Source organism: Alligator mississippiensis, chromosome 14 (assembly GCF_030867095.1).
Source record: "Alligator mississippiensis isolate rAllMis1 chromosome 14, rAllMis1, whole genome shotgun sequence".
In the NCBI taxonomy this organism is placed as follows: domain Eukaryota; kingdom Metazoa; phylum Chordata; order Crocodylia; family Alligatoridae; genus Alligator; species Alligator mississippiensis.
In genome coordinates, this window is record NC_081837.1 from 39,421,042 (window position 1) to 39,430,265 (window position 9,224).

General features: G+C 46.9%; 1 long non-coding RNA gene across 1 annotated transcript; it reads left to right on the top strand.

The window, feature by feature from the left end:
- Window positions 1-594: 594 nt before the first annotated feature.
- Window positions 595-2,283, top strand: LOC132244792 (uncharacterized). The gene is made up of 2 exons (XR_009456556.1): window positions 595-1,025; window positions 1,932-2,283. It is a non-coding gene; the product is annotated as an uncharacterized LOC132244792 (long non-coding RNA).
- Window positions 2,284-9,224: the final 6,941 nt, after the last annotated feature.

Genomic DNA, 9,224 nt, shown 5'->3' on the forward strand with positions numbered 1-9,224 from the left:
TGTTTTGCTGTGATTAACTGGCTCTTTTTCCAGTCACAAGGGCAAGCTGAAACAAAAGTTTCCATACCAAGAAGGAACAGAAAGAGAAAGAGAAGTAATGAATGCTCCTTAAAAAACAAAACACAAAAAAACTGGGCTCTCAGTTTTTTCCCTTCTCCTTTTTGGAACAAGCCACTAAGTTTGAATTAGTGTGTTTTTGAACAAGAGCAGATGCAGATGTTCCTCAGACCACAGGCTCAGCTGTAGCTGGTAGGGGGTGGATGGCGCAGCCGCTCACACAGGAGGGCTGAGAAGAGTATCGGTAGAAAAAACAGAATTTTTTTCCCCTGTTAAGCCCATGAGAGGGTTTTTTTCACAGCAGGTCAATCTTACTGTTTCAGGAGTGGAGATGAAGCAAAAGGAGGGTGTGTTTCAGCATCCCCTAGCTGAAGCCTTGCAAACCTGTAAGTCCAGAAATTCTCCCTCCCACCCCCACAAATCATGAGATTGCTTGGGAAAAAAAAATGAGATTTTTTTTTTTTAAAGCCTTTTCATCACCTTTCTGCTTTTGAAACTTTAGCCCCTTTGCATTTTCAGCAACCAGAGAGCTAGAAACTTACTTTAAAAAGGCAGGTCCTGGAGAAATCACAGGACTCCAGGCACTGGGGCTTTATGGAAAGATTTCATAGTGTGGCACTCATTAAAATCTTGGCAGCATGAGGTCTTCTTCCAGTTCTCCAGATCCTGGCTCATTCAGCCCAAACTGAGACCGAGTAGGAGGGCAGCAGATGCTTCTCCGTTAGGCATTTAAAGAGGAAGGATGGCCTTCTGGCTAAGACACCGGACTGCGTCTCAAAGCACAACTCCTCCCAGGAATTTGCTTCAGAGCCAAGCTGCCGAGTTCTGATCCAAAGTCTTGGAGCAGGTCCAGAGCCAGGGTTTTGCTTCTGTTGCCTTCAAAATCTTTTTTTGCTAAATGAGACTGGTGCATGCGAGGCGATGGAGTTCAGGGAGACTGCTGGAAAGTCTCTAAGCACAGCTCAAAGGTAAGATGGGCAGGAAGCTGCGGGCATCAAAGAGTCACATTTTAAAAGGATGGGAGGGTGACAATCTCCTGGCAGGGCCGTGTTTCTAAGCTATTCAGGTAGTCCATTTTATCTGCCTCCATCAGTATTCCAGGGTCACTATCTGCACAAATGTATTCCAGTCAGGCAAAGTAGTGATTTGGTTCATTAAGAGCCATATTCCTTAGACACCCACAATGATCCACTCATGTTCCATGCCCTGCTGCTTGTGGAAATGCGGAAGCTGATCACCGGAGTGACGGATGGCTGCCAGGCAGGGTACCGAGACATCCCTGTATCACTCCAGAAGGCACTGTCAGCAGTGCAGTCTTTCTGAGGGTTTTTTTGGCCAAGATCAAGGCCCATTGTGCAAGGTGCTGCACCTATGTCGTTGAGTGATAGCCCCAGCTTTGAAGAGTTTACAGTTCAGGAGGGTGGGAGGGCAAAATGAAGTGTGATGGATGTGCTGGCAGTCACTCAGCAGAGCCAAAACTAGAACCCAGGTCTCCCGAACCCTTCCAGTGCACAATCCACCAGACCGGTTGCAGTGAGACCGCAAAACCTTCGTCCACAATTAGCTCCGGTTGATAGATTGGTATTAACAGACAACCTTGTTGGTAGCCTTGGCCAAAAAGCCAAAGTCTGACCTTGTGACCCCTTCTGGGGTCCTTGCAGGCCAGGGCTAAAAGGCATTTGTGGGGCAGGGTGCAGCTTGGGGCCAGGATGTATAAGTAACATTTTATGGCAGGACATTTCCGAAGATAAATGTGGGACCTTGGCTCTCAAAAACTGTAAACCTAGCACCTAGCAATGCAGATAATGTGCCAAACAGAGGGGAAGTTAAAAGGAAAACTGTCACCACTCACTGAACAACTAAACTGCTTTTAGTTCAGCACCCGATCCCCCAGCTGGGTATTAATGGAGAGGAAGAAACATCCTGAAGGAGAGCTAGAAGCCTGTGTCTAGCTGTCCCTCTCTGACATCCGTGGGAAAATTACACTGCAAAGCTGAGCCTTTATCCCTACAATCAGAGTCACTCTCCAGGTCCAGCGGAGCTCTGCACAAGCTGTTGTCTTCTGCATTGATAGATCGCTGGGGCTTCTGCGTGCCACGACTTCAATCTCCCTATGCGACAGGCTCCATCTAATAACTGTGCCCTTGGTCCTGCTTCTGCTGATTCTTCCCTCGCTTGCTGGCTATTGTTCCCAGTAGTCACGCTGACATAAAACGCTCTTTGAAACACTGCGTGTTTTTCATCAACTTGGAACAGCCTCATGTCCTTACAAATGGAGCTGCATGTTAATGCAGCTGTTGGCCTGTTTCCGGCATCCATCCGGGACAGGAAACAGAAATAAAATGGGGTAAGAACAGCTGCTCTTGTCTCTCCTGGACTGTATCTCCAATACATGCTCTAGTGCCAGTGCTGCCCTGCCTGCATATTCAGGTGACTTCTGAATCCGATTACAGGGGTCCCCAGCCCCTGACATCCTGGCACTGAATCTGTTGAGACTGCTCAAGAAGCACGGGGCATAGAGAGCATGAATAAAGCAGATAGGATCTGGCCCAGAGTAAACTAAATTCAAATCAAACCCAAACACATTTCTGAGAGAAGCAAATAGCCTTCTTCTGTATTTAGACTGACCATCTCTTCAGCGTCCATCTGTCCAGGTCCTTCAAGGTTTATTAAATTAGCAGAACCAGCAATGATGTCTGTTCGCACCTACTTCTGCCAGTAAGTGCTACATGGTCCATTTGCTTTGAATGAAGTGAGACATGGCTTAAGTCCCATTTTAATCCCATTTTATGGATTTGGGACATTATCAGTGTCTGTGAACTTGTGCCTGTGCTTCAGGGGCAAGTTTCACCTAACCTGCATCACAAACCTCCTCTTTGGTGGTCAGGAAAGGCCAGCGTTTGAAAAGCAGCCTATAAATGTGCACACATATCTTGACACCAAGGAAGAACAGTGAGCACTATTCTGCCACGACTGCTTCATATAAGTATCTTTAATAGCCAGGAGGTGTCTAACTGCATGATCTGTTAGTTAGGGAGCTTTGAAGGGCTATAAAATGTTCCCACAATTGTTCCCGCCTTCCACCTTGCATTGCAGTTGTGCGGGTGGGAACATTTGTGTCTACATAAAGTCTGGGTTGAGATCTTTTTTAAAAAAAAAGAAAAATATCATGGGCAAGTCATTATGTTGAGTTTCCCTTCGGCTCACCCATTATAATAATTTTGAGTCTGAACCACTGGGGTATATTTGAGCGCTTACTTTGTTATCTTGTCTGACAGGGATGAATGGAATGTCAGACAATCCGAACTGGAAAGGAATTCAAACAGGCAGAAAGCATCATGGCCTCCTATTAGCTTTAGCAGACAGGAGGTACGTAGGCAAAAGTGGCAGAGAAAAATGCCGCCGGATAAAAAGCAGAGAGCAAAGCAATTTGTTCAGTTGGCTGTTCCTGGCAGGGTCCTTATACCAAAGTGAGAGGGACCAGGGCCTTCCAGCTGCAGCAGAGAGAGAGAAATTGGTCAAAGATCATGAGCCAACCTCTCCCCAAAATAATAAGCTTAGTATAAAATGCAGAATTGTTTAATACAGTAAATTCTGGGGGTTGTTTTCATTTGATATCTGGGTTTGGAGCCTTTTGGGTGCCCTCAGCTCATTTTGTCCAGCTTTCCTTCACAAGGGCTACGAATTTATACTGCAAGGGCTATGATGGAATTACAGGACTGCTCATGGCCCTGTGCTGAGAGTAAGGGTATTGGAAGAAAAATATGGATTTAAAAGAGACAGAGAAGGTCTATTCTGTGTTGTTATATTACCTCTTCCTTCCCTCTGAGATGGGACACGGAAGGACTCAACTAAGCAGTCCACAAGCAGCTTGCACTTAAGTCAGGCTCACGATTCTTTATCTTAGGGTCTGGTCGGGTATTAGTTTCATCAGGATATGATGAGATTGCTACTTGGCTGCTTAAGAAACCCCTGTTTGACTAGCTAGTATTCATGGTTTGGTCTTCTTTAATGGCTTGACATCTCTGAAGGCTCTGCGTCTCCCCACAATTCATTCACTGGTGCAGGACCCCCTACCCTTCATTCAGCACAATGACCCCAGCACCCTAGGCATGATTTCAGCCACAGAATGAGAAAATCCTAAGCCAGTGTATGGGCTCCATGGTTAACCACAGCATCAGAAACCTCAGAGACAGCAGCAGAGACAATGCATAGGGAAACAAAGGTAGAGATGAGAGTTGCATGGGTATTGACCAGTAAAGGCAGTTGTTCTCAGCACATTCATTTGATGAAACTCTTAAGAAGAGAAGACAGATCACCCTCTGTAAATTGTACAGCCATGGGTTTTATCTACTGAGCTTGCTGGTGGTGCCAATGCTACGGGTGCGATTTTGCTAACTGGTGCTTCTTTGGTTTCCATGGGAAAGGTTGCCTTCAAGACAGGACTTCCCAAAGCGATGCTCCCCAGGCCTTTGCTACACTGGGAATTCACCCCAGTTCCACCCACTAGTGGGACTGGTCTGGACAAGCTTGGGGGGGGGGGGGGGGTTTCCTGGTGGCATTGGTGTCATTCCCAGTGTTTGGCGTCAGGATGAATCCCAGTGCAGACTGGGCCTGAGACGGGTCCTGACCCTTAGAGGGAGTCCGTCTGCAAAGCCTTTGCTGGGATTATTCCAGATATTCTTGAAGAGCTCTGGAACTAGCCCCTTCTTGGGTATCTCAGGAAAAGGGCTTCTAACAGACCACACAGCCATGTCTGGAATAGCTCTGCTCACTCTGCATGTAGAATACTAATGTGAGCACATAAAATATCCCATCTGCAAGCACCAAACAGAGCCAGCCTGTTACTTTTGTTCTGCCCTCTGCTAAACTCCATCCCACTAACTGGGCCCACGCTCACCTCTCTCCTGCTGCTACCAGGGGTCCCACGTTCTGTCTCCCCAGCATAAGTGCCAGCCTTGGGAGCTGAGCATTTTGGAACCATTATAGCCAACACAGTTGCTATGGTTTATGATATCACTATCAAGGAGAGTGTTACAACAGGAAGATAGTAATAAAGCACAGGACAAGAGTCAAGAGACTTATTCCTATAATAAACATCAATAATAGATGCCTCTCAATAGAAGAGTTTATAGATAGTGAAGCATCCTTTATGGTGGAAAAAAAAAAGAGACAGGAATCAGTTGTAATGCTTATAAGGGGGAGTTTTTATTAGGGCTGGTAGGAAATTATTTGTCAACGTGTCAAGCGGTTTCATTACAGCGCAAACACGAAACATGGGCTAGAAATGAAGAGGAGACGTCTCGGTCAGGATTAAGTAGCAGCTGCCCTTAATGACTGGAAAAATACAATGAAAAGAAGAGACTGTTTCAACTCTCTTGTCATATTCTGACCTAGCAGGAGTGCATTAGACTGCAACTAAGAAAGATTACTCTACTCTAAAAGAGTCAGGAAGCAATGTAAAAATGATATGTTGCAGGAGAAAGGATCACATGAAATAAAATTCTGGAATGAAATTTTTAAAAACTTCTAAAATGAAGCGGTTTCCCAAACTAAACATTTGGGAGATTCTGATTCACTGGAATTCTAGCAAAAAGAATAAAACAATTCCAATTCCGAAGGAAAACAAGTGTCCAAACATTGAAATTTCCAGCAAAATACAAATGACCGGGAATAACCATTTCTAGCCTTTACTGAGGCTGCTGGCATTGGCCATAGAGAATCAATAGGGTTTATCTATCTAACTCCCAGACTGAAAAGCACTGCCTGTTCCCACTACATAGGACTCCCCAAGTCCTGGCCTGGACTTTGCAGTCCTGGAATGCTAAACTCAGCATAAATGAATGTGCTCTCCGGGATGGTATAAGCAGTGCCTCTGCTGAGCTAAGAATTGTATAGCACTTATTTCTAAATGCAGTGAGAGACATGAAAGTAAAGCTATGGAGGAATTACCACAGCTCCCTGGGGGCTGGCTGGTTTCTGGAAGTCAGCCTCCTAGAATACAAGCTTCGGATGCAAACCAGTAAATTGCGATTGAAACCAAAAAAACCCAAGGATGGTTATTTGTCAATAAAGCAGACACCCCCACTTCCCCCGGATTGCCCATTCTCAGCGGGATGGCGGGATGTCTGCAGAGGCAACTCAGGGACCTCACGAGTCGCCTCTCCCCTCACTGAGGACCCGGCTGTGGGGAAGCAGGCTTTGCCACTGGCCATTTGACATCGTTTCTGGAAAGCGACGGTCCAGGCCAAGTATGTATAAACTGCCTTTGCGTCCCTCTCAAATAAGCTCAAATTTGGACAAACAAAAGAAAATGAGATGCAAGCAAATTTGTCAGGGGTAGGGTTGGGGGGGTAGGAATAAACAGGCTGCTGCCTGCATTTGCAAAAGGGCCTAGTGATTTTGGAGAGGCTTTGGGTTTGGGGGTCAAAAAACTTTTAACAGGCCAAATGGGCCTTGGGGGATGGATTTAAAGCTGTCTAGAGGAATTAGCTGCCTTTCTCTTCATATCAGTAGGAGACTGTCTCACGCCTGAATTTGCCTAATTTTCAGAGCGGGAGGTATTTAGCACTGGCTGGTACTTGGGCCCCTTTATGGCATCTCAAGATAATCCCCCCCACCCCACCCCCCCAAAAAGTTGCCTGTTTTGGATATTTCAGCCCAAAAGGAGACATTTAGGCTCAGACCTGGCCCTGCACTCACTCCCCCAAGCTGAGGAGCTACCCTTTTTTTTGTGATTAATTGCCTGGGCTACATGCAGCCCAGCCAGGCTTACAAAGGTGGGGTTGCATGCCTAGGTGTGCCTATATACTTATGCCTAGGCTATACACCACTGAAAAGTGTGCCTGTATGCTTAATGGGGATTGCAGAAGACATTCAATGAGAGTTAGTTACCTCATTGCTTTAGGTGCTTTTGTAAATCCCAGTAAGTATCTAACAGCATTAGGCACAAAAATACCCCTCAAGACTGTGCTGACATCAGGGCTTTTCTCACAGAGCTGCCCCTGCAGGCAAAAACCTAGCCCCAGCCATGGCAATTCTTTCCCTCTATGAACCCCAGTGATACTTAAACCAGAAAATCCTCTGTTAATTATGACAGTGTGAAAAATGGCACCAGGAATGACCTTTCACAGTGAGTTTTAATGGCTCCTACCCGGACTCATACAGGGGAGTTATTCCCTGACATCACTCACATTTTATAGCCCCATTTATTGCTGCTGCCTTAAATGCCAAAATGGGTCTGGGAAAGATTTCCTGTGCCTGGCCTGATGGGCTGAAGCCAAAGGAACAACAGCAGCCATTCGAGCAGAAGAGAACAAGATCTGCCAAAGTGGGAGGGAGGCCAAACCTGGGAGTTGTTATTCTGGAACAACTGTGTTATTTTAGCACCCAGAGCTATTGTGCTAGGACCTGAACATCCGCGTAGCCGAGACCGTCCCTGTGCCAAAGAGCCAATCTTCAGAAGTGGTAAAATAAGCAAGAAGAGCAGCAGAGGAGAGATGGGGGAAGTCTCCTGATGAGCCATTTTTCCCCTGGAGAAAGCCTATTTGGCACAGTGTTCAGCAGGGTTGCACCTGTCCAACAAGTCCTTTGAGAAGAACTAGTTTGCAATGGAAACCTGCCTGTTTTCCTGCCAACTTGCCCACCTGCCTCCCTAGCTCTTTGGCAGCCCACCATAGTGGGTGGCTAGAGACCGTGGGCTTCCAAGCAGCCACCTACCTCACAAGGAGCTTTGGGCATCAAGACTCAGGTTTTCCAAGCCAGTGGCTCTATGCCAGTCTGCCAGACTATCTGGAAAGAGCGGAGAAGCCTCAGCACGTGGGAGGCTGGAAGGCCTAAGAACCTGGTGGGTCCTGGTCTCCCCCATTCCCATCCATCCACCCACCCTCAGCCCAGCGCCTCGACTCCAAGCATCATCTATCCCTTTCTCCTGTTAAGAAGTCCAACTGCGGGTAGCAGGTCCATAAATCACCAGCAATGCGTGGAAATAAAAATCATTATTGTGATAAATTGGGTTTTATTTCTCTTTTAGAAATGAGGGATCTTGCAAGAAGGGGGAGGAAGGAGGAGGAAAGAAATGATGTGTTTTCCACTCAGCAAGTTGGGAAGGGGTAGATTAATCACACGATGGCTGCTTTAACGAGGGTGGGGAGAGGATCTGTGTGTGTGTGTGTGTGTGTGTGTGTGTGTGTGTGTGTGTTCCTTTGCCCTTGCGAAGGGAAGGGGCTCTTGCCCTGGAGATGTCAAAACAATGTGAACTTGAAACTTGCTGGAAAAAATAGGATCTGATCCTCGGAGGCTCTGAACTCCTGACGCTCCTGCTGACTTCGCTGGGGCGAGAGCAGCCCTCAAGCTCAGGTACGCCTTTCTGTGTCCTTCTGACTAAGAAAAGTACTTGTTCCCTGTCATCTTTGTCACGGTCCTCTAGGCTTTTGTACACTGTCATCATCATGTCTCACCTTCAGCCTTCTTTCCCATAGCCTGAACAGGGCCCACACTCCGCGGCTTTGGTGGAGCTGTGCGCTGCTATATTATCTCTGTGGATAGCGACACCTGGAAACCCAGGTTGTGGACAAGGTCCCCATTGCACTAGGTGCTGTATAAGCAAAAAGACTCCCAAAGAGCTTTGTTTCTGTTTGCCACCAGGCTATGCTCTGCTTTGGAGGCTGTACACTTCTTCTGAGGCCCATCATTCATACCCAGGACTGCTTCTTCAGGCCTTGCTTGGGCAGCTATTCCATTGACTTGGGTGGGAACGAGGACTTAAAGTGAGCCCAATCCAAAGCCTTCTGAAGTCAATGGGCATCTTTCATAACGACTTTGGGATCCGGCCCAGTGCTCGGGGATGGGAGCTTGTATTAATTAAGCTGCAATGATCCAAGGCATAGGGCATTTCCTGCGGATTAATGACCACCTGGGAAGAGTTAATGACTTGAGAGGCATCCAAAGACCCCATTAACCCCACCCGACCATGAATCCCCGCAATGCACCCCGTCGCAAGGCCAGTGCCGCTATTTGAAGGCAATCTTTTCTTTGAATCTTACAGCCGGCAGAATGGATTTTCTTTTTTTAATTAAAAAAAATGGCAATGCGGTTCTGATCGGCATGGACGAGGCGTCCTCCACCAGAATTAATGCCCTTTGCATTAGCCAGACAAATTGCTAATT